We start from the raw sequence: 26522 nt of genomic DNA, 5'->3' as shown, positions 1-26522 counted from the left end.
ACTCTACAATCTGTAACATTAGGGAGTACTTAGCACTCTCTGCTTTATTCTGTTTCTGAAGTCTTAAAATATGACCTCCTAGTAATACCTCAGAATAAGTATCACAAGAAAAGTCTGTTTAGTGTTAATTTTAATTTTTTTTCTTTAAAAATGTTTTTAGTTGTTACTTTTCCCTCTATATATTGATACACTTGAAAATACTTTTATATCATTAGTCTTTCTCTTTAGCTGTTTTCCCCATCAAGAAAGCCATACTGACTTTTCCATCATCACTTTCCTTTATTCTCTTTAAAGAGAAACTGTCATTTGGATGAGAAATGATCTGTGCTATCAGTCAGTTTTCAGTTGTCTGTTTTTCTGTCTTCAGTAAAGAGCTACATTTTTTGTTAACTTTTTAAATTCCTGTAGTATCTTTTTTTTGCCATTTTTCCACAGATCTCTGATTTGATCAGTTGTCAAGATCCCTTAAAATAATGATACATAATTTTGCCATAGAACATACATCCCTTTACTCCTAAGAAGAGTAGTACTGTTGACAATAGGCCCTACTACCCCCATGTGTATTCTGTGGGCTACTTTTTGAATATCTTGTTTTCCTGTAAAGTTTCAAAAGTAAATTTAAATACTTGAAATTCAATTTGAAGTTTTTATGGATTATTGCAATAACTTTTCTATAGTTATTTGTAGCTATGCATGTTCTCTGTGTAATAATTTTAAGTTAAATAGCTTGGATTTAAAGAAAATCCCAATTTAAGATACTTAAGCACACCTGTATGTTTTGTATTTAAAACTGATTTTAAAATCTCCATACTTTTAGAAGGTTATCAAACAAATTGCCATTCTGATGTAAAGTTCTAAGTCAGTGCAAGCAGCATGCCACGATGAAGTTATGCTGAGAGTGATTAATGTGTTGGGGAAAGCAGACATTTTTTAAGAGTTGTGTAAAGCTGTAAATATGTTGTTTTGTTCTTTACCAGACATTATTTGAAAAGCTAACATCTGCATGTTTAATGTGTTTGGTTAGACTCTAGTGGTATGTCACATCCTGATTAATAGAACCAACTTAGTCGAGATGCGTTGCAGGTATGTAAAGATTAAGACTGGAGATTTAACCCAAAATTTTACAGAAGGCATTTTCAGTCAGATACTGTTTTAAGTTAAGCTGATGAAGCATTACTGCTTACCCAAACACATTTTATTTTGTATCATATATGAGTTTTTAATGCAAATGAAAAACACATATTAACTGGTTTGATACTAAATACCAGAACATCTGTTTAATTAGCTGAGTTATCAGATGTGTATGGAAGAGCTGTATTTTTAATATTTCTGCTTTTATGGGGCAGTTTGACAGGGAGGACATATACTAATTGATGCTGGAATATTACAACAGTGTGTCGATGCAGGACTACTAAATAAAATCCATAATCAGACTAGGAAGTTGGGTGTTTGTAACTTCTGGGCAGACTGTGCACAAACGCAGGCAGTCTAAATTCCAATCTTTCATTCTTTCTTCTGCTCTGCCTTTGCCACTTGTTGGAAAGTCTTCTAAAAGTGGCATTGATAGAGTCTTCACTAGAATAAAATTTGCTGTGCTTTACCATGTGCAGTTCTGGGATGCACCTGTAAGCAGCATTGCTGATGATGTTGTGATGGCCTAGCAGAGAATAAAAGAGAAGTTCATACTATCGGAGATAATAAGGATATGGATTTCTGTGCTGGAAGCAGTAAACACATTGCTTGTTACGTGAAGATAATTTTATATAGTTTTTTTTTGTTTGTTTGTTTGTTTGTTTGGTTTTTTTGTAATAAAGATGCCATAGGACAGAAACATAAAGATCAAAAGTCTCATATTAGCAGAGATGTGAAGGAAGTATTTTATTGCCTTCACAACTTTTTAAAAGAAAACACAACTTCAGTAGTTTTCATTACCAAGTGTCTATTTACAAGGAAAAATAGTGTATTTCATAGCCTTATCCTGGATGTCTACACCAGCAGTCTGGTATGCTTAAAATCTGTCATGAGTCCATGGAGAGAGATGGGATCCTTCAGCAAGCACTACAGACAGCTGTAGGCTTCAGTGGTCAATCTCTTCAATCTCTGTAGAAACATCTTTTTCTGTCCCTCCTCTGACTGTTTAGAGGCTTCTGTTGCTTAATGTCATTTGGAGATACAAACTGGTCTGAAATGGTTCTAGATACTTTGCAGGGTCCTGAAGATGAGAGTGACAGGGATTCAACACAAGATTACTGGAGCTGCTAGTGCCGCTTCCAGTCAGGTATCATCTTTAAACTGGACTGGTGATCTCGTTCAGGCTGGTCAATATTTGTGAATATACCTGGTCCTCTGAATATCTTGAAAAGACTTGGAAAACAGCTTTCATATTGTGATTTCAGCATTATTTTAGCTGTGCTGAGACTATTGCTTGAGAATAACCACTTGGCATTTTTTATAAACTTGGCCAACGAAATATTTTATTTGAAGATATCGCAGTTTAAGTGTGAAACCGGCCAGTTTGGTGTTTTGAGATGAGTTTTCCATAAAATTTATAGAAATTCCCACTGGCTGTACTTGAAAGACAGCAGGAAACAATGTGTGGAACTAAATGTCTATTCCTGATGCCCCAGGACATAGAGACCTTGTTTCAATATTTTTATCAGATAGTGGGTCTTAAATATAATTATTTCAGATGATTCAGCATATAATTTCTATTTAAATTTTGTATTGATTCTAAAAAAAGATAGCACATATGTCCATAAATAATCTTCTGAGTGGTATTTTGGTAGTGTTGAACAATGAAAATAATTGTTATTAGGAAAAGAGGCTCTCTATACTGAGAGCCTAAACAATTTCCCAGGTTTTGGTGGCAATTTAGCTTTTTTTTTTTTTTTTTTTCTGCATCATAATTAATATTCTTAGTGTGTAAATGGGCACCAAATCTAATACCCTGCTGAGACTGAACCCTTGTATCTTATGTATTTTGGCCTTTGATTCTACTTGTGCTGCTTAATACATTTACAAAGTAAGGACCAAAGCAAGTGTAATTTAACTACCACTGTTTGAATAGCACTAACGAGTAATGGAGTGATTCTGGAATCTGACTTTTCAGTGAAATTTGCATAAGTTTTGAATTGCTATCAAAATTTTGACATATTAATAAATAATGTTAGTGTTTATGAACTGTGGATATAGAATTACGGTAAATGGAAGATGTTAGTTCTGTTGTCTTTATTGAAATATGTAAAATGTTAAATAACATTAGGTGAGCACCAGAATTCTTAAAAAAATATTTAATATGATAACAGATTTTTTTTCATTTAATGTCAATAAAGGGTCTTGGTGTAAGGTCCAGCATAATTCTCTGACCAGAGCTACTCTCCAGGCCGTAGCACCATCAACTGCCTTCCTTCCAACACCTTTCTGTATTTTTTTCTTCACTACAGTGCTCCAATATGATTTATTGCCCTTTTCCTAACTGCTCTCTATATTGTACAGACTGTATCTCAGTATTTATACAATTTCCTTTCTATTTTCATATCCTGCATGCTCATACTGTATAATAAGGAGATAATTGAACTCATGTTGCACCACGTTTTATGTTCAGCTTTTTCTAAATGCTTTGTGTGCCTCTTCTGTTGAGATAAGTCTCAATTTTCTTCCTCCCTAATGACTACATTGAGGATTTGCTAAGAGTGCAGTGACAATGCATGTGAAAGAGCTCTCAGTAACTGACTGATGACACTTCAGTAGCTAATTGCTCATATAATTTTACTTCATGAAATGGTTCATACACCTGTTTTGCTTAGTACATAACTTTGGAAATCTACATGGTAAGTGAAGCCTTGCCAAAATGTGTAAGCTATATTCCAAACCCCACAAGCATAATTGGAATTATTAAGGATCTGCTCTGAATTATTTCTTTTTCTCCCACTGAAAATTCTACCAGTAGTAGATATTGCTGACAGAATGTGTTTGTGAAATTTCTTAAGTTTTTACATTATTTTTGTTTCATTTATCATTCTGAAAGCTAGTTTTTGCTTTCAGTGAAAATGACAGATGAAATTACTTTCTCAAAAGTCATCTGATTATTGCAAAATTCTGCAGAATTAAGAAATATGTTGAGTTCAGTTTTTGAAAGGAATCTAAGAGCCACTGGGGTAAGTAACTTCATGAGAGAAGAAATTAAAGGACAAGGCAAAAAATAGTCACTCTAGTGACTTTCACAGCCCATGCAGAGTGATAGACCCAGAAATAAAGCACATCACAAAAAAAGATTAAAAGGGAACCTTAAAGTTGGTGTAATTAAAGTTGCTGCTTGAAGTTGTAGTGATCTGGAAAACCTGAGTTTTGATGCCTATACTAATGATGCATCAAAATGCCTAAACAAATGTTGCATGAAACATACAGTGAAACAAAATTGTTTTTGAGCAAAGCAACTCCAAAGATTCTACCAATTTCTGTATCAATGTATCATGTAACCCCCAGAAATTCATCTGGCTTCTCCCTGAATGTTCTTTTAGTTCCTTCCATGTTAATCCTCTCCTTCCTCCACCACAGTAGCTTGCAGATTTTGAAGTTTCTCATTTTACTACCCAGGTACAGGCAGAGCAGTAGGTGCCCTGTAAGAGGTGATGTGGACATATAAAGACAATGTTAATGGTAGTAACTTGAACCTGTAACTCTTTCCAAATCATTGAGAATGTGAGCTCTTTCAAAAATGTAAAGGAGTATGTTCTGGCACAAAAACTGTGAAGGAAAAAAACTGAAGTTTAGGAAGTGTCCTGCCAATATGCTTTTCAGTAGTGCTGTTTTGAGTGCCAGATTCTTAAGGAGTTCTCCTGTGTCCAGAGGAGACTGTTTTGTAATGGATTGAAAGAAATGTGGTCATATTACCTTATTTATTGAAGCTTGTACTTAGACTGTAGCAGAGATTTAAGTAAGCTAAAATAGATGAAGCATGTTTGTGTCTCTCTCCTCCCCTGTCACTTCTCTTCTTCCTCTCTTAGCTTTCTCCCCCCTGCTCCTTCCTTCCTTCTCTTACTTGCAGCATAGAAAGACCATATTGGGGTAAGAATATCAGAAGTTCTTCTAACATTTCTAGACAACATAATCCAATAGATTTTTTTTTTGCAACGTCCCAAGTAAAATTGCTTGAGTAATCTCAATCAATTTATTGAGTATCTTAATCCTCTCTGTAGTGAAATACAAAGGCTTCTGTTTTGCCAGTAAACCCACTACAAGAATTAGTGGGTCTTTTGCTTGCTTATGTGTTCTGATTGTATTTCCTGCTAGGAAAATAGGTAGTGCTTTCCTGCTTGTCCAGTGTTTCCTTTAAGAGACATGTAAATATATGTAGCAATTTTTTTTTCACATATATAATTCCTTATTTTGTGTTGCTCTCTTCATTGAGGACTCAAAGTAAATAAGAGTTTCAATAGGTTTAGTAGAACATGCAGTATAATTTAATAATGCATATTTTCCCTTTTCAATATGGAATGGAGCACAATTAATGAAAAATAAAAGATCTTTGGATATGAAACTTGTTATGAAATTACTTTTTCAAAAGTCATCTGATTATTGCAAAATTCTGCAGAATTAAGAAATACGTTGAGTTCAGTTTTTGAAAGGAATCTAAGATCCACTGGGGTAAGTAACTTCATGAGAGAAGAAATGAAAGGACAAGGCAAAAAATTGTCACTCTGGTGACTAAAGTCTGGTGACTAAAGCATTGTATAATTTGTTGTCGTTGTTGTGTTATGTTGTATTATTGGTCCTCATTCTGACTGTATTACATTATCTGTCCTTTCTGTATATGTGCTAATATTCAGAATAAATTTGTGTAATTTTCTGTATTGGCCTCAGAACTTAGTATAGAATAGTTCTCTTAAGCCATTAAGGTAATTTTTTTACTCCCATAATTATAATGTCATGCTTTTCTTTGCAATTCCTTTAAAAATTATTTAAAATCATAGCTGGATTTAATTTTATTGCCAGAAGTTCTGGAGCAGTTTGCATGAACCTGTGAGGAAGAAGTATGTCCTGAACTTTGACACTGATTTCTCTGAAGTCATGAAAAGTCATGATTGGAAGTAGATTGTAATTTTTAGATTCATAAGTGTTACTTTCCTTCAAAGTATGTTATATTTTATATTAGATTCCTTTCAAATATGGATTTAGGAAATTGTGGTGTACTTGCCAGTTTTTCATGTAAAGACATTGGTTCTCCAGTAGATTGTCCTGCAGTCTTCATATAAGGCATACATATTTTTAATGCATATGGCTTAATGTTACTCCTTAATGTCTTTGAGATTGTATGAGTAAAACTAAGAAGGATTTATCCAACAGTTATATTCAGCTTAATCTGATCATGTTAAAAATAAGTATGCCTGCTTTTTGAGAAGTCTCATTTTTACTGAGTTAAAACTGAATATAACACATTACTTTTAAAATGTTCTTACTGATCCCATTATTCTTTCTGTGCATTTTACAAATAGGATGTGATGTTTTGAGTATGCTTCAGGCTTCAGTAGTTTGTATAATGTTCTATTTTCTGCAGCAAAAGCATGTCAAGGTGATCTCTGCGGGTGGTTAATATTTTCTGGAGTTTATTCTTCAACCATGAAAATATGCAAAACTGAAGAGTTGGTGGTATGTCATATGTTCAGGTATAAAATATATATATATTTATATATATATTTAAATTTTATCATAATTAAAAATAAGATAAAAAACCCCACAAGTGTAGTAGCAAATACTGTTTGTTCATGGATGAATACAGCATTTGTCATTCCTGACTTGTGTTTGTGGTTATGCTGGTGAGCAGTTCTTGCAATAGCTTAAATTGTATAGTAAAAGTGTTGCATAAATGGAATATTTTAAAACATAATGCTCAAGATCTTAGGAAATCATAGAATATGGGGGAAATGTAAAAATTACAGAATGTTTGCATTTTAGCAGAAATACTCTTGATTTGTTTGACAGATTTAAGTTGTTCTTTTCTATATTTTAAAATATAAGTACTTTTAAAAACAATTATAGAAGACAACAGTAACAACTCTATAAAAGAAATGCATAAATATTGTAACAGTATTTCAGTAGGGAAGGATTACTATAAATCTGATTGTTAAAGAACTGAAACAGGTAAAAGTTGAATGTAAGTACTGCTTACTATGCTTTTAGTATTGTTACAGTAGCAACAAGAAAAATTGGACAGGAAAATGTCAAATATACCCATATAAATAAAATGCATTTGATTTATAAAAAGGGGATATTGAAAAAGCTACTGAGGATTTCAATTAAATGCATACTTTTTTACTTTCAAACATATAAAGGAAATTAACTCTTACTAAGAAATAATGATGTGCATTCTGATTGCTGGCTGATACCATGTTTTATCATTGCTTCTTCTGGTTTTGTTTACTTAAGCCTCTGTCTCTGGGAAGTTGTGTTTCTGCTGTTTGTATAGCACATAGGAAAAGTGGATCTTTAGTTTTAAATGGGAGCTTTCTCAGATGTGCCTTACTATGGTCATCTTCTCTGATACAATATAATGATCCATAAGGTATCTGCAGCAGAGATATTTTCATATTTCCCTTGCCATTCTTGGCAGTTTGATTTACCTCAGTAAAAGGCTTCAAAACACATTTGGATAGACTCCAAACTCAGAGACTTTGTTGTTGATGAGAAATTTGTTCTTTTGGAGCTTGAGCAATGTATAGAATCTGTGATTCTCTTTAGTACACACCTCAGGGCATCGTAAGGACTACCATTCTAATGTTCTCCAGCAAGAAGCAAAGCAAAGCAAGATCTTTACTTTGCCAAGAGAGTTATTCGGGCTCTAAAGGAGTTGTAAATACAGAGACTGTGTTCAACTTTGTGGTGCTTATTTATGAGAACATGGCCTTTTTAAGGACACAGTTCTCAGAACCAGAAAAACAAAGCTGAGGATGACATCCAGTGTGCTACCTTTCTTTTCTATTTTGTGGGAGGGATAACTCTCTGCACAATCCTTTCACTTCTCAAGGCTGCAGGACAACTACTGTTACAAATACTGTTAAGATACCTATTGTATCTTAAACGAGGCTAATCATTGTTTTTTTTCTCATTCCTTCTTCATACCATAGGTAGAATGGGAAATTTGCTGTAATTCTACCTATCCAGCAGTTCTAGTGATAGAACACTAGGAAGAGTTGGGTTGGGTGAGATGTTTGTAGTCTTATATTGCTAATCCTATAATGACAATAGTAGTCCTGGCTCCTTACACATATTTACCTTTCATAGAATCATAGCTCTTACTGCTACTCTTTGGTCTGCAGTAGAGAAATTTGTTGTAATAACACAGGGAATGCTACAGGGGTCCACAAAATAAATATCTTTGTGTGAAATGGCAGAAGATGTTGGTGTTACAGAAAATGTTACAGTCGGGCTGTGTTCTTAAGGTGAAGCCAGGTGATCTGTGCCTGGTGGGAGGCAGCAGCCACTTGGGTCCCCATGATTCAAATGGGTAGTACATCTTTCTCTGTTGTCTGTTACTGAAGTTTATAAATATATTTTGAAAAGGACCAAAGTTTTGCTTTCAATAGGAATTTGATCATACCATCTAATTTGAGTTACTTCATGCATCTGGTGTGCTGGTGTTGTTGTATTTTGTTAGCCATGATGACAATTATTAATTTTTTAAAAAATTTTAGTTAGCTGTTTCATTTTTGTGAGAAGATTGCAGATACCTGTTTCTGAGAGGAGCCCCATCCTGCCCTTTCTGACAGTGGTGACTCTACTGCTCCCCCAATCCCATCTACGTGTCCGCAGGGCACAGGATTCATTGAAGACTCACCCTGAGTTCCTGTTGGAGTGCACTGCCCAGAAGGCACTTGTAGATTTACTGTAGAAAATACTCTGGTGGAAAATATGTGTTCAGAAATTCTAATTACACTAGATCAGTTGCTTCTCTTTGTGTTGCAGCAACTGTATTATTTCTTTTAACTTACAGTAAGTTGGTTTGTTGCATCATCTCCATATATCTTTCCGTTGCCTCCTTTCAGACAGACTACACATGGTTACATAATACATCTGATGATGATGGGTATTTCAACGAACAGCAAAATATTTCTGTCATGAACAGCATGATGGCAGCTGCAGATTTTTGTCAGTATATTATTTGATTGCTTTTCTAATTGCAGAATTGTAATGGCAGTTAGAAATGGAAAAACATTGTAAGTCATAACAGCAAAACTTAACTCAGAAATTCCTGTTTGCAAACATTTCTGACTTGTGTCAGGGTTTGTAAAATTTGGGTGCCTGAACAATTCTGGTGCTTAAACATGCTTCAGAATTCAGTAAATGTGTTATAAGCTAAAGTTACTGATCTGTAAATGGTGATGAATAGTCCATTGGATGTATTAGCCATCCAAGGTTTTTATGCTACTTGCAGCTAATGGGTATTTCCATTCCATCTAAAAAGTGATGATAAAGTAGGATGGAGCAATATGAAAACAGTAAAAAATATATATTCCACTTGGATGAAATTTTTTTAGGGAAGAGTGCTAAAAAATTGTTTGTACCTGATATCTATGGAAGTTTTGGAATTGATAACTTAGCTGTTAAATGAAACAGCAGTACCTCACTTTCTCTTCCACCAAAATTAGTCAAGCAATTCAGGTCATCCGTTGCTTTGTTATTTTCTTCACATAAACATAGAGGTGTAGAACACTAAACTTAAACTTTTGTTGGAATGAATACAAACCAAATTCTTTCTATTTTACATTCTGGTGATCGAAACAAAAGAAGCCAAATTTTCCATTTGAATTTGGTCAGAGTTTATTGACTTCAGCAATGAAAGAGATGAAAATATTTTGCAAATATGTATGTGTTTTGCTGTGTGTCGGCGAACTCTGTTTAAATACCTGTCTGGCCCATGAAAAAACGAAGTTGGAATTATCAGATAAATTTGTGTGTTTGCTTTCAATTATTATTAATTAGTATTAGCATGTACTTTATATTAATTTGCTTGGCTAAAGTTTTAATAAATCATATTGAGAGTTTGGCAGCAGCAAAGTGGTTTATAAATTCATGCTGAAAGTGGATGAGATGCAAAAAGAGCAAGGGTAAGTATGGAATTCTTTGGCTAAACATTAGAAGAGCTTCCAAATGTAAGGATTTATTTGAACAGATTTAGATGTTGCTATAATTGCCCACTACTGAAGCCGTGCAAAAAGAATGTAAAGCCTGCCCATGGTAGTCCAGTAGCTTTATTCTTGACAGGGTGGGCTTTATTATGTGTCCTGCAAATCTGAGATAACCTGAGAGGTCATCTGTCAGATATGACACAGGAGACCTGCACCCTTCTGAAGCGACAGCTGCAGACCAGATGGGATTACCTTGCACACTCTGTGGCAACTCTGTAGAGCCTGACATGTTTGAGGAGCTACCAAGAGGAGATATTTTTTTTATTCTTTGCAGTATAAGACTCCTACAAAGTACTTTGAATAAATGAGGGGCCAGATATTGTTTGTTTGTCTCAGGCAAAGAGTTTTATTACAATCAGTAGAGTCAATAGAATGCTGAGTCAGAGAAGGTGAAAAAATCCCAAATTTATATTTATTTCTCCTTATAGCATATCTCCTGAAAAGTGTGCAGTCAGGGTGGAGTCATAGATATGACAGTATTGAATGAATTCCAGCTGTGAAATCCATAAATAAAGGAATTTCAAAAGTGCACAGTTCTGGTTTTAAATCTGTTCTACTGAAATCAATGGGAATTTTGCTATTCAAGGGTAGCCTAGTTACACCAGTCCTAAGCTATCCTGAAATTTTTTTCCATGTAGTCACATTTATGAAAAGACCTCTTACAGTATAGTGTTTAATGGTAACATCACATGAAATTAAATTTATTTTTTGTATTTCACTGAAAAATTTCAAATGCTTTAAACCAAGGACAGCTTAAATTTCCCCCAGGCAATACACAGCACAAGGCCTTTCTGAGACTGCTGGCAGGCAGTTTTCAAAAGGGTCCTTTTTGTATTGTAGTTCAGGGCAGCAGGATCATTTTAAAATAAATGCTTCTTGACATCAGTAATCCATGACTTTAATCTCTTTTACTTTACCTTTGACACCAACATATTGGTGCTTGTTTTCACACACATTTTAACAATTCCACTGTTTATTCTTTCATTATTCCCATTAATTTTTTTGTCTTCTTCTCCTGTGTTTCATTAGATTTTCCTCTCTTCTGCTTTCATTACTTAACTCTTCAGCTGCATATGTTTATCCTGTTAATTTATGCACAAGACTCAGGAAAAGGGGCAGGTGGAAAAGCTACTGCTGAGTAACATCTGAAGTGCATGTGCTGCAATGTGACAGATCATCTGAGGGCATTAAATACCAACTTACTTAATCTTTTTAATTTACTGGAATTATATGTTTTTCCTTGTGCTTACTTGGTCACATGTGCAGCCAGAGCTCTCCCAATGTAGTTAAAATTTACCAGCCACAACACTGAGAAGTGACACACTTGTCTGCCAGGTCTTTTACTTGTTCTTTTCTTCTTTTCCCCTTCCACCAGCACATATCCTAGATTTCACAGCTTGCTCCTACTGTCCTCTTGCTTATGGCACTTGACTTCTGTTACCATTTGTCATGTTTTTATTTCAGTTTTAACAGACATATTTCCCATTTTAGTTGCTAAATTTGCTTGTGGAGCAAGAAAGGTTTGTTTCTTTTATTAAAAGGGCTTAATTGCATGTATCAATTGCTGTTTGTTGCAATGGAATTAAAAGAAATTCTGTGTAACCTAGTCTTTTTTGAAGAAAAGTTTCAGCAGTTGTGGCAATATTTGAACTCCTTACAGAAACAAGCTATGAACATGTAATTTCTGACCTGTTTGATTTAGAAGTTTTAAATTTTTTTTTTCTTGGGATGCTGTTATTTACATTGCAGTAATGTAGGAAAGACTTTTGAAGCACATCATATAAATATCTCAGTGGAAAATTATATGCTAAATTGCTGCTTTCTTAATTTCACAATTTAGGGCTATCAGTTTCTAGAATAAATGCAGTAAGTTTTCACAATGTTATAGTACCTGAGCATCCTTCAAAGTATTAACAAAATGTCCAGTGCTGTGATTCTGTAGGTCAGTGTTGGGGGCTGGCTATGGCCAACTGCTTGCTTGTTTTCCTCCTCAACAGGATGGGAGGGAGAAATTAGGATGGCAAAAAGTTCATGGGTTATGATTAAGACATGGGAAATTGCTTACCAGTTACTGTTACAGGCAAACCAGGTCTGACCTAGGAAAAATTGATCCAATTTATTTCCAATTAAAATATATTTTTGTAGCAGCAATAATGAAGGCATCGCTTTCTTCAGGCAGCACCAGCTCACCTTCCTGCTCCCCAGCCTTCACTGGTGTTCTCAGGCTCTTTCTCACACTTTCCCCCCACTAATCCTTTGCCTGTGTGGTGGTTTTGCCCTTTCCTAAACCTCTTCTAGCTGAGGCACCACTCTGTGGTGGGTTGCTTAGAGTGGCTGGAAGTAGCCATGTCTCTGACAGAAATTTCCACAGGATACTATAAGATCAATTGTCATAAATTAAAATTTGTTGACTCTGCATTAGCCAAAGCAATTGATATTCCTGGCAAAAGTACATGGTACCTTTTTGAAGTAAAGTTCTTATCTGCCAGAGCTCTCTTACCCTATGCATTTCAATCATACCTCTTTAAAAGAAAATATATGTTAATGTTTTGGAAAGAAAAGCTACATAATTTAGTTTATCAATATTTTACTGTATTTATTTTGTATTGAGTTTTTATGCCTGAAGCTGTTTGTAAGGGGTAATTTTATTCATGTGAAATTGATGGGTTGAAGAAAGTCACAAGATAAGCATAAAAATAATAAATGTCCAAGATAATTTACTGCTTTTAAAATACAAAAGCTATCTACATTCCCATTATGTTTTGATTTGTATGTGTCAGATAGATGTTTTATGTTTCATGAGCAACGTGTACATCATACAGTGCAGGAGGTTGTTAAGAGAATTTTGTAATTTATTATGAAAGTTAATGCAGAAATGAGAACTAGTATGAATGTCTAAAATAACCTGAACCCATAATTTGTTAGGAAACTGGTGAGTTTTTCAATCTGTTAAAGGGATTGAACTCATTCATAGACCCTTCATAGAATTTTAGAATGGTTTGGGTGGAAGGGACCTTGAAGATCCTCTAGTTCCAGGCCCCTGCCATCGACAGGGACATCTATTGCTAGACCAAGTTGGTTGAAGTGCCATCAAAACTGGCTTTGAACATTTCCCAGGACAGGGCAGCCACAAAGTCTCTGGGTAACCTGATCCAGTGTCTCACCCTTCTTGCAGTAAAGAGTTTCTTCCATGTATGTAATGTAAATCTACCTTGTTTCAGTTTCAAGCCATTGGTTATTGTCCTATCGCTACATACCCTTGTGAAAAGTCCCTCTTCAGATTTGCTTCTTTATGAACAAACACACTTTATTATCTTAGGAAAATGAAGTATTTGATCCCCCTTTGTTTGGATTTTACTATTTGGTTTAAATCGCTAGGGTAAACTGTTTTGCTTCTTTGACAGTATTGTCCAAAAGGTAATTAAAAAACACTTGTAGAAGATACCTCTATATTTAGTGTGGGATCACCTACAGAATCCTACTGAGTGTGAAGAGTTGTATTGAAGTTCTGCAGGTATGTGAGGCAGTTTCCAAAAGTTGCAGGCAACATTTGGATGCTGCATACATTGTATTTTCAAAAACTGAATTCAAATTTCTTAGAATCATAGAATGATATTTTTTGGAAGAGATCTTTAAGATTGTCCAGTCCAACTACAATTCAGGATTAGCACTGTAACTATTTAACCACTAAGCCACATCACCCAGTGCCAGACCCAAATGTCCTTCCAGGTACGAGGAGTCAAGCACCTCCCTGGGGAACTTATGTCATTGCCTGACCATCCTCACTGCCTGAAATGCAGTTGTGGCCGGTGGGGATCAGCCTCTTTTCCCAGGCAAGCAGCGACAGGACCAGGGGAAATTGCCTCAAGCTGCACCAGGGGAGGTTCAGGCTGGATGTCAGGAGGAATTTTTTCATGCAAAGGATTTCCAAGATTTGTAATGAGCTGTCTAGGGAAGTGATGGAGTCACTATTACTGGAGGTGTTCAGAAAATGACTGGACATAGCACTTGGTGCTATGGTTTAGTTGCCATGGTTGTTTAGTTGGCACAGTAGAGTTTGGAAAAAGTTGGACTTGGTGATCTTGGAGATCCTTCCTAATCTTAGTAATGGGTCTTTGATACCCTTCTGGGAAATACTGCAAACTGACATTTATTCTTATTCCTAATATTCTCATTTTTAAATTTTTAATTTTTAAATTTTTTAGCAGTACAAAGACTTTTTTTTTTTTTTATTGGTTTCTTTTAGACAGTTTGATTTTTGGAAATACATGACTTACAGGTGGATCTCATTTGTCGATGTTCTCAGTAACTTCTCAAAAACATTGAGATAATCCAAAGCGTGTCTTCCATTTCCATACTGGAATGTTGATTCTTAAACAGCCTGTCATTTATATTGACATACACACAAACTTTATTGCAGCCTGTAGGAAGTTGCCTAGTGTGCACTCCATGTGTACTGATCGGTAGCTTTCTGGACCTCCTCTAGATTTTTTAGGATTGAATTCATATTTGCCACCTTCATTTGATTTTAAGACAATTTGAAGCAGGCATTTTTCTATTGTAAGTTCAGGTGTTTCATACTCAAATCCCTTTAGAGTTGTTGATGGGATATATACTCCAGTCTAATAATCTGTTAGAGCTCCGTTTTTTTTCCTCATGGTCTCTGATGTCACTTCAGTTTAAGGCAGATCCTCTCATGTATTTCTCTGGGGAGGATGTCTGGCCTAGTAACTTCTCCAGTCTCCTCTGGAGGGGATAAACCCCCAGTTTTTAGTGGCCCCTTCTTCCTGCCAGCCTCAGCAGAAGCCCCTGGATGGCTGATCTGTGGGAGCTCCTCACTAAGCCCGGTGCTGACCTCAGCCTTAGCCTTGTCTGCTGAGCTGACTGCCAGGCTGTGCCCTGGGGCTGTCCCCAGCTGCCCCCTGCCTCTGTTCTCCCTGGCCAAGGGCAGCAGGGTCCTGCTCTGACCATGGACAGCCCCCACAGCTTCTGGCCTCCAGCCTGTAGGGTGCTGCTGCTCCCTGCAGGCCTCTTGACCCTGTTTTATGTTAAAGCCTTCCAAAGATTATGATCCTTTCTGTTTTCCTTACTTGGACACAACTTGAAGCTTTTACAAGGATGCCTTTTTATTTCTAATAGCCTCCTTCATCCCATTTGTTCATGACAGCTCCCTTCTTTAGATTTTCTCTGTCTTTTTTGATAGGCTGTATGCATTTCTTTTGAGCTTGCAAAAGGTGTCTTTAATCAGTCTCTGTGCCACCTGTAAAAATGTGACTTTTGTAGCCGATTCTTTTTTCTTCCTTGTAACAAGCTTACTCATTTTTATTCAGTGACCCTCTTTGAAATGGTTGGTAGAGTTTTTTTGGCTTTTGTTGGCCTTTCAAGAGCATAGATTCCAATCTACATCAAAGCAGTTATTGACTGTGGTTAGAAGTTTACTTTGAGTCATACCCTGATATGTCATGTGCTTGTACAAGACAGGCAGAAATATTCAACAGCCCTAATATTTATCTGCCACATTTATAGGGACATTTTTTCAGTGTTACAAAGGTGTTCTGTTTCTTAGGCGTCTAGGGCTTGGTCCAGAGCATGGGTTATATTTATATCCTGTGTCTTTCTTGACAGCATCTACCATTGCTGAAAGGGAGTCTCTGGGTTGTTTACATGAATGGACTGTTAATGCCAGATGGATCTGGTAACCATGAGCACTCATTCTCTAATGAGTGGAAAGAAACCAAAAAGGAATCCTTGAGCTTGCCCAATAATCTGAAGTGGTCCATATCAAAATTTTACATAGGTGAAGACTTGCTGTGCCTGTAGGGAGCACTGGCCTATGTGTAAGGATTTTCCCTCTGCAGACCAATGTAGCTCTGAATAGGAAATCAAGAAGCGATGATGGAGGTGTGTGATCAGCATCCTCTGGAGAGATCTATCACTCAGGTCACCAGGCAGGGTCTCTGAGAAGAAATCAAGGACATAATTCTGTTCTAAATCTGTTCTTTGCAAAAGACAGAACTCATTGGGTTTAGGATAGGGACCTCAGCAGTCATCTTACAGACATTTAGTTTGCAACAATTATCTCTAGCTAACTGTGGTGGTCATACCAGTATTGAAGCAACTGCCTAAGCAATGTAAGCAGTTCTTGAGGTGCCCAAACTGAGGATGTTTTAGGGCTGTGGAAACCCCAAGGAAGCTCTGTGTTGATGAGGGAGTTCCCTGCTGTTCAGCCAAAGTAAAAAACATATACTTTGAGATGCTGCAGTCAGTTAATGGAGATGACAGCAATTGGTGGGACAATTTCCTGTCTTTTTATTGTGACATTTTTGGCAGGAGATTGAGGCTGCACAGGTAGATTATCTTGGAACCCCTTTTTTGTTTACCTGTTTTGTGTTTTTTTGGACTTTTTTCCACCTTTGTTTTTTTTTTTTCACAGTAAGATTGGCTTATTCATCATAATTTTTTTAGTCTGTTTTCTTTTGGTCTTTAGGTGCTCAAGGAGTGTATGTGTAGGTTTTCTATTCTGTGTTGTTGTAGGTGCAGACTTCACACAGTTTGGTGTTTCTTTTTCTCCCTGAAAGTTGTGTGACTCTTTAATTTTCTGTTTTGTTGTTGCTTTTGTTGAATTTTCAATATATTTATTTAGTCAAGATTCTTGTTGGTGGGAAAGAAACAAGAGGATCTAGACTTCCACATGCAGATCCAGAATGATGGTATCATTGAAATGCAAAGTGGCAGAACAACTAGAAAATTGGGATTTAGTGATGGATGGATACAAGCTTAGGCAGAAGAGGGGGATGAGGGTTGCCCTTTATGTGAAGGAACACTTGGAATGCATGGGACCCATGTGTGAAGCATTTGATTCAATATTAATGGAAAATATTTTCAGTAGAAGGATAATTATGCAATTGAAATGGTTGACTAGAGAAACCAAGTTGTGGGATCACCATTTTTGAAAGTTTTGGAAATGCATCTGTCTAATGTACAAAGTCTAGTCTTTAGACCCAGTATCAGCTTTATGCTGCTTCTACTTGTCAACCACTCTGTGAATGGGAGAGTCTGTGTTATGGTGCATCATGGCAGAAGGGTCAGATGCATTTTGACTTTATGTGTTAGTGGATTATAAATCTATACATATGTCTCCTTACAGGAACAAACTAGATATGTTAGATAACTCAGGATGATCACCATATATGTGCACTTATGAGATACTACTTTCTAAAGCTGTTCTACATTCTTATCTGATAGCATTTCTGAATCCCTTCTAACCACATCACAGGAGAAAAAGGGAGAAACATCATAATTCTGTAAGTAATTCACAAGACTGCAGTGTTATTGTGTTAGTGGTATTGTAGAACAAACTATTTAGGAATAGTTAATTGCTTTCAGTTTTTTGTTTATATTTTTCTTCCCCAATTAGTGTGGGCTGTTGCAGTTTATTATAATAAGAAAATTCAACAAGTGGAAATTGGTTTTTCTCAGAGTTGCCTTAGAATAAATTATATGTTTTCAGAAGAAAGACAGACATGCCTGAGGTTAAAGTAAGGTATGGTATTTGTGCACACTGGATATAAATCTCTATAAATATGATATTGGCATCGTGCATAGTTATAAGATTAGTGTCAACACAGGTTATCTATCATAAAGGGGTAAGTCAAGCAAGTTAGACCTGCCTCAGGGATGGTTTAGTCTGTATTTCAAACTATTCAGAAAATATTGCTGTGGATATTTTGGAAGAAAAGACTGAGGGATGATTTTTCCATCACTCCAGGCTTCCTATTCATTGGTACTGTCTTCATTTTCTCCAGTGTGCTTTGATAGGTACAGGTAATCGGTGTCCCATTAATCTTTAGGACAAGTAGAACCTAAATGGAACAACATCTCCCTCCAGCCCCTCTTCCTCAAGAGGAGTTATATGTAACCTGTTGCACAGTGGATGGAACACACTGGAAGTAGATGATGCTTTGAGTCCATGTGGACATTTTTCTGTTACCAGTCAATTTCCAGGGCATTTAATATTAAATTTTTTATTATTTTTTGTAAATTTTATTATTATCCTTGGCTTACTTCTTTGCACAATTACATGTTTTATGGATTAATGGAGTATGGGTGTTTTGCATAGGAACTTCCATGTTGTAAAGATTCAAGAATAATTTTTGTGGTGTAGAATATAATGTGAACCATAATAAGTACATAGCATTGAAAAATTTGGAAAAATATGTAGTTGGGGAAGCTTGACAGCTCAAGAATCCTATAGGAATTCATTATTTTCTCTGTGCTGCATGAAAAAATATATGCTTCTCCCAGCACCACAGAACTTCTATTTGGACCCACTGATAATGTAAGCCAGTCTTCATTTGTCCAAGTAGTAATGTAAAATAGTGTGTAAAAATTAGCTGATGAAATCATGGTAGTATGAAGGTCTTTTAATTGGTTCATTTAACTTTGGACTGATTATAAACATAACTACTAACTCATTTTGCGTGTTCTTATAATGGTATTCAGTAGTGCTTGTCTGGTTATGAGTTTCTGAGTATCTATCACAGAAATGTGAATTCCTGGAATCAGGAAGAAAGGTGTGTCTACTTTTTGCAGTTCTGCAATTTATATAATATTCTTCAAAAATAGTATTTTTTTTCTAGTTTAAATTAATGTTTTGAAGTAGTTTAAATATAATTAAAATACATAGTCTGACTGTTAGGTAAATTTACACTTTTTCATACTTGGAGAAGATATACATTATAGATTGTATGTAAGTAATGTATTTTCAAATAAAGTTCAGGACATCACATTAACATGGAGCAATTTAAGACTTTCTCAGAAGTCCTATGAATTAAGAGGTTTTTTTTTTTAATTGTGTGAGTCCTATATTATAGAGATTTGGAAGCTACAGACACCAGTGAATGTTTATGTCTTTAAAATACTAGACAGTCTCTTTAGCAAGTCATTTTTGCTTTAGTGAAACCAGTGGTGATTTTGGCTCGACCGAACTGATTCAAAACAAGCATACTTAATAATACTTATACATAGTCCTCAGCCAGGTTCTAAAATTTTCTTGCATGCTTTGGTGAGTAGTGCTTCATTAGAATATTTTATACAAATACTCACTTCAAGCAGGCAGTTTGAACCACTTTTACTATAGAAGAAATCTGAACAAGCCAGTCTTACCTGAAATAGTGACACATTATGGCAACTTGACCTGTCAAACAGGTGAACTGCTTAAGTGCTGTAGTACACTTTGGTGGGGTTGTTTACATTTTAAAAAATACCAAAGACCACCAATAAGGCAGGATAAAGAATAAAAGCACGTAGTCTCAAATCAAAATATTGTCTTAGAGGCAGTGTACAAACATATAACAGGTAAAATTATCCTAATGATTCATGATCTAAATGTGGAATAAGCTAAGAGGTGATTGCAGCAAGTAAATGAATGAGTTAAAGAAATAGATTGCAGCACATGGGCATTGTATTTATTTAAGTCAAGTTTCTAAGTCTTTATCTGGGAATGAATTTGACTTTTATTTTGAATTAAATATTCTAGGGATTTCTGACACAACTATGACAATTAACATTCTGTCAGGATGCTTTTAAAGCTTTGGTTAACAAGGTCTATGAATTTGTAAATTTTTAAGGTTTAGATGGAATTCAGATGCAATTGTTAGATACTGAAGAATGGGAACGTATCTCTGTAAGCACTGTCAATAGGGGATAGATAAACAATTAAAATTTTACCTGCTGGGGCCCAAGGGATGGAATCTTCTAGCTCAGGTGGAAGGTAGAGAAATGTCGCTGTTAGACTGGAATAAATGTAATGATTCAGATCCAGACTTTAGGATGCTACAAAAATCAAAACAAAACAGTTTATAACATACGTGATATTATTTTTTAGGAGTCTTCAGCCTTTGTCGGGTAAACCACACTGAAATGTGGCATAAATGAAACAGAAGTCAATAAATAAGATTCTAAAAATGAAAATTTGCACAGTTAAAAAGAGAATTGGTAGGTAAGATCTGCTATCTGTCTGTGACCTGTCACACCTACTTTGTGCCATCCACACCATTTAAAATATTTATTATTGATTTCTGAAGAAGTACAGAAATCCAGAAATAAACCAAGTAAATTGTAATAATTGAGATTAATGACTGTGGGTTTTTTTCATATTAAGACTACCAAAAAATACTATAATGAAAAATTTCTTCTGAAAAGGCTGTATCTCAACAAAATGGATCATGTTTTGGTACAAGATTTCATGTATAATAACTGATTGTCCTGGCTTTATTTCTGAGGTGAAGCACTATGTGATGTTTGATATACTCCAAGCTAAGAAAACTGATGATTTGAAAGTATTTTGGTGTAATGGAGTATAGGAAAAAAGAGAAATACAGAATATTTGCATTTGAGGCTTACGTATTATCTGTCTACAAGATGTAGTGTTGAAGAAATAACTGTAATGTGTATTTTGGTCTAGAATTCCAGGTGCACAAGAAACTTCAAAGACAGGCATAGCTATTTAGAGGCAAAACTGCAACCTTTTAATAGGAAATAGGTCATTGAGATGAATGCTTTTCACTTAGTTGGTTGGACATTTACATTGTGGATCCAGCGTGACCACATGACCATCAAGCAAAGTTTCATTGACAAATATTTTGCTTTCCGAAAACTTTTTAAGAATTGCCACCCACCATCACCTCCTCGTATTTGTCTTAGGTTCCTTCCCTGTTTTTTAATATTTTCTTCTCTTTTTTGCTTTGTATTAAGCTCATAAGATATCCTTCTCATTTCCCAGTGCTGTCCTACTGTGCAGGGGTTTCATGTAGTGTTTATTTCGCCAGCCTGTCATTCTTTGCTCTCCCTTCTTCACTTGCTCTACTACAGAGGCTGCCAGGTAGCTTTCAGTTTTCTAGGAACTTCGACCTTCCCAGCAGGTTTTGTTACACTCTACAAACAAAGGAAGAAGTTAGAACTGCAGTTCTTTTAAATGTCCAAACATCTTATAACAAAGTGTGTATTAATAATGCCAGTTGGAACACAGATTTTTTTTTTTTCCTTAAACTGTGGGAATGCAGTCTTTTCTTTAAAAAATTCTACATTCATTTTACTCTTCAGCCTGCTTCTGTCTGACCTTGTCAGCAAGAGAGAATTGCCAAGAGGCACCATTGAGAGGCTAGTAGGATCTACTTCAGAGATAACAGAGTTTCAGGCATTAAGTTCATGTCTATATTAGTAAATTAAACAATGCCTGGAAATATTTCCATGTCTCTGCCACAGCTAATGTCTTTGCAAACTAACATGGTTCCAGAAAATTCCCAGACATATATTTGACCACCTCCATTAGACAATTTTTATGTACCTCTCTGTTTCAGAGCATATATGACTATGCTACTTAGGTGTAGGATTATCCTATATCCTACATGGATGGAGGATTATCTCTGCCAGTTAATTTCAGGAAAGAGAAAAGTGCTCAGGCATAGATATAATCTAAGTATTCTACAGCCCTACATGTTCTTTATTTCTTCTGCCTTGTCCAACCTTCTCTCTTCATTGCAGTCTTCCAGTCTCATCTTCAAAGCTGGGTTTTTTTTTCATTTTTTGCTTGTCCTTTTGTCCTTCCTAACATGCATACAGATTTAAATTTTATTGGCATGCTGTCTCCCAGCTTATGTCCCTTCCTTCAGATGACCCTGTGAACTTACTGGTAGTGATATTGTGTGCAGTTCTCTGCCTGATACAAAGTACTTCAGGGAAGCCTTCCTTTTGTTTGCCCTTGGGTACCATAATAATAAAAATAGAATAAAAATACAGGACTAGAATTTGAGTGATGCCTTAGCTGTCACTCTGCTGCAAGGAAGAAAGTTGGTGAACAATTATATTTCTTTGTGGACTACCAAGAATGGGGGAGGGGGGAATGATAAAGCCAGATTCCATGTTGGTTTTGTTAAATGATTTTAAATAGCCCTAAATATTTCTCTCTGTTTTGTCAGGATTGTGATACTAGAATTGATCGTGGACATCACTTCAGTTCAAGGTTGAAATTAAAAGGTTTTTTTGACGCTTAGAAGAAGCAGGTGAGTACAAGTCAGTCATCACAAATCGAAGAGGATTTTTTCTTTTTTGCAACTTCTTTTTGTTCCAGAATTGCTGTTCTTGCTTACCAATCCCAAATTAAATAGCTGGTCTCTGCTTTCCTTGATTCACTGAGACGTGTGACTGCTTGTGTTATGACTAGAGAGCAGACAATATCTGATTCATTTAGGATTTCCATATGTACTTTTTCAGCTTCTGCTATGAAAATAGGTGAAACCATGGTTCTGTCACCAAGATCTGTGGAACTCTGGAGTTAACTTACACTGTACAGTTTCACTACATCAGCTGTATTAGGAGCATGATAATTAAGCTGATTGGTTTTGAAAATTGTTTTAGATTGTATTTCTTGTGAAAAATAAAATTCTAAAAGGCAAATACACTATAATAAATAGTGAAGAATCCCTGAGTTTGGATATTCCTAGTTTCTTGAAACTGGGATAATCTTTATTCCTCTGGTAACTAGGAATTCCATGATGTCAAGGACCATGAGGTTTCAACTGCTTTGTGTGTTAACAGGCTGAACCTGCCTGGTGCACCAGACTGTCACTGGGTATGGTGCCACTGGGGCTTTGGCATGCCTGCACTGAATACTTTGCTGTCCTGGTTCAGGGCAAATTTGGGAGAGAACCCCCAAAGGGATTCCTCAGCCCCTACCCCAACCAGTTTGCACCAGACCTTCACAGCTGTCTTCAGTGAATCATGTGCAAGTGGCTATCAGATCTTTTTAACTTCGACTGGGAAAAGAGATCCTGGAGGAATTAGTGTAAGATGAGAGCTTAGCAAGGCAATCACATTTATTTTGTATTTTTCGTAATTGCTATTGCAAAAAAAAAAAAAAAAACAAACAACAAACCCAGAAAAAAAAATGTTGAGCGTTGCAGTTGTTAGTATTTTACAGAGCTATCAAGTTTTTTGAGAATATTCCCAGAACTTTACAAATTCTAAATTTTTAGGCAACATATACATTTTTTAACATATAAATTGCAAAATATGGTCAATTGGGCCTGAGACTATACTTTTAAGATACAGATTTAAACAGGGTACAACAAACTTACCTTAATAGGAACCAGGCCAAATTCTCTGTGCACTAGGAAGCAGGAAAAAATACATAAATATAAATAGTATACCATGTGCAGTAACTGCTAAAGTATTACAAGATATTCTGATATATCTATGTACTCCATAATATTGGTATATCCATCTTAATATATTGATGCCTCTAGAAGGATAGAAAAAGAAGGTGTTCCACAGGAGTTGATGACAATGACACTAATTAGTTCTGAAACTATGTTTATAACAAATTTTTTAATGTTTTACCCTCTGTGAGGAAGCACAGCCCTTTTTAACCTTGTTCAAAGTAGTGTAAAAGAAGACTGTTCTATGTGTTTCACTGTGACTGTCTTCACTGGGTAATAAGAAATGAAAATTCCGTTATTCCGATTTAACTTCACCTTTTTTCAAGGAGTTAAGGCGCTGGCTGGAAGACTACAGTATGAATATGGAGAAGCCAGGAAAAGAAGAAAAGTTAGGTGTAGCAGTGTTGTAAGTCAAAGGATATACAGAACTATACAGGGAAACTGTAGATATTACTGGTAACATGTGCAAATCTTTATATGACTATTTGTTAGTATGTAGTAATTATTTTCAAAACAGTGTTTTTTCTTTCATTCTTCAGCAGCAAAAATGGTAAGAAATATCAGATTCTTTGTTTTCTATGTAGTAGTGGAAATATGGCTGTATTTCTGTCTTGATATTTATTTGTACACGTCTGAATGGTGTACCTGTAGTTATGTCAGATAGTTTTTTGGTAGTGTCAGAATTCTGGAAAACTGATAGAAACTGGAGTTTGATGGAAACTGTAGTAGTTGAAATCTGTTGAGTCAGCAAGGGCATTTTTGTTTTTAAAGGATATATTCTCTGGAAGTTTACTATGTTCTGACAACTAATGGCCAAAATGTAGTATAAGTGGCTTGTGCATCTCTGATATATTGGCAGTTTATTTTTATTGAATTCCAGTGTCTGAAACTTAAGGCATATGAAAGAAAGTAACTGCTATTCTGCTTCCTACGTTATTTTCTTCCATAACTTTAAGTTAATATATTCTATAAAAATGCTTTCTGTAAAGGAAGCCAAAATCTTTTTGGCCTTTTTAGCATTGGTCTCTTTTTCTTGCAATATGTGAAATTGGAGAAGGAATGTTTTTTCAGTCAGTGAGGAAACAGTAGTAAATTTTGAATGCTAGTTCTTCAGTATGGTATTTGGAATTAATAGGTTTTTTTATGGAAGGATCTGGTGTGTTTGAAATGACTGAAAACTGAGATTCAGTTATAAATATAGTGATAGATATGCATAAAAATAAAATTGCAATTATGAATACATTTTTAGTCACACAGAGAAAAAAATCTGGTTTTTGTCCTCTCAATGGAACACTTAACTTTTTAGGAGTAAGTTTTAGAAAAACTATGACAGAGCTCAGAGAAATGTGAAAGCAGAGAAAAGATGCTCTATTTTCTGACTGATGACTTAAATAGACAGTTTTGAGACTGTTAGTGTTACATTTACATCTATGTTTTCTGAGTTACTTAGGCTTTGAAAAAAAGCTAAATAAATTCTTGTGTTAAGGATTATTAAATTGATCTAGCTCTTCTGTGTTGTCAGTTTGGAGAAAAGGAGCTCATACTGCTCATTCCTGTTTCTTTCTGGTACTATAGGGAGCAAAAACTTGAAACATCACAGTTCATGTACATGTATATGCAGACATTTTCTATACTATTAAATGTTCAGTCTATATGCATATGTTTATTTTGTAGAGGGCAAGCATAATTATACTTTTAGATTAGTACAGAAGAGTATCTCATATAGGTATCTTGCATCTGAACTGAAATTCTCTCAATAGTTATGTAAGGACTCATTTCTGGTGACTATGTTGGTGACCAACATGTGAAAAATACAATGTTTTCCACTAGCTGCATAATGGACTGGCATGAACTTTGTTCACAGGGAAGTCTTTCACGTGTCTGGTCAGAAGGCAAAGGAGTTTTACTTCCATAAGTGAATGAAAGGAGGGTATACAGCATAATGCTGAAAGAAAAAGATGGTATCTGGTTTGCAAGAAATAATTAGGTGGAGTTTGATGAGCTTTGTCTGTAATGTGGTTTCTGACAGGAAGAATCTGAAACATAAACAGTACTTTTTGCTTTAATGGAATTGTATTAGAACAGAGACCCTATTTATTTTAGACTTTTGAATTATCTTTCCAGGATGATTTTGAATAGCTATAAATTGGTGATTTTGGGGGAACCTGAAGTCAACTTTTGTCAAAAAGTAGTGCACATTGATAGAATTTAATTTGTGACCTGGAAATATGAGGTACTAAATTTTTTTCTATGATTTTACATGGATTTAAACTGGCCAGCTTTTCAATTCAGCTAAATAGTAAGTGCAGTCTTAATAGTCCGATTTCCTGGGAAGTTCACTGTTGAAATAATCTGGTTTTTACAGCCCATATCAAATATGAACTTGCATCAATTATCACAAAGTTTGTGCTTTGAGAGGTATTTTTGTGGCATCTAGGAGTGATGCTCCACATTTGTTGGAATTAGTTGTTAATGATACTGTCTTGAAAATTAAGTTACTGTTTACATACACTGATTGTTTTGTGGTTTCTAGCACAGAAATTTTAAAGGAAGAGCTAGTTGAAACCTGATGGGTTTTTTCAGCTGTATGAAATGAGGAGAAAATGGTGTGCATCTTAATTATTTTATGATTCTTTTTCCTATGTGACATGAATGAATGAGGTGAGAACTCTTAATTTTTAACTGAACTGAATTCAGGTTTCTAAATGTGGCCTGCTTGAGAACAGAGGACCATTACTGTAGTTGTCATGTAGAATGAAGTTAGAGTCTGAATCTCCTTTTTAGCTGTCAGCTTTATTAAGGAGGTAGTGGTGTGTTGAACTAGGCACACACATTATATAAGCAGTGTATGGTGGTGTCTGGGGGGAATTTTCTCTCTCTCCACTGCTTCTTTATTAGGTCTTGCTCACTCACTCACTGTTGCCCTGTCTCACTCCTGTGTTCTGGCTGCAGCTCACAGCATTGGAGGTCTAATGTAGATTGACGCCTTTGCCAGAGGACTGATTGAAACTTGTGTCTCATAGTTGCTAATGCTCACTCAACCATTTTATTGAAGATAAAGTAAATAAAATAGATTGCCATATGAGAATTCTCTGAAATCAAATGGAATAATTTGACAGGT

General features: G+C 35.6%; 1 protein-coding gene across 34 annotated transcripts in view; it reads left to right on the top strand.

Moving 5' to 3' along the window:
• Positions 1–26522, top strand: part of FOXP2 (forkhead box P2) — a 398716-nt gene that overhangs the window by 96903 nt on the left and 275291 nt on the right. For 21 of the 34 annotated variants that reach the window (XM_085568405.1, XM_085568399.1, XM_085568410.1 and 18 more), the window contains exon 3: positions 22163–22246. The exons of 2 other annotated variants lie outside the window; for them this stretch is intronic. The gene's annotated coding sequence lies outside the window, so the exon portion shown is untranslated. Of the gene's footprint in view, positions 1–6556; positions 6666–17429; positions 17489–20070; positions 20185–22162; positions 22247–26522 lie in introns of those variants that run through there. 11 more of the 34 variants (XM_085568389.1, XM_085568381.1, XM_085568390.1 and 8 more) reach the window with 8 other exon arrangements.

This window comes from Lonchura striata, chromosome 1A (genome assembly GCF_050655825.1).
Source record: "Lonchura striata isolate lonStrDom1 chromosome 1A, ASM5065582v1, whole genome shotgun sequence".
Taxonomy (NCBI): Eukaryota; Metazoa; Chordata; class Aves; order Passeriformes; family Estrildidae; genus Lonchura; species Lonchura striata.
Note: the sequence above shows the minus strand (reverse complement) of the source record. Positions and strands in the feature narration are given on the sequence as shown.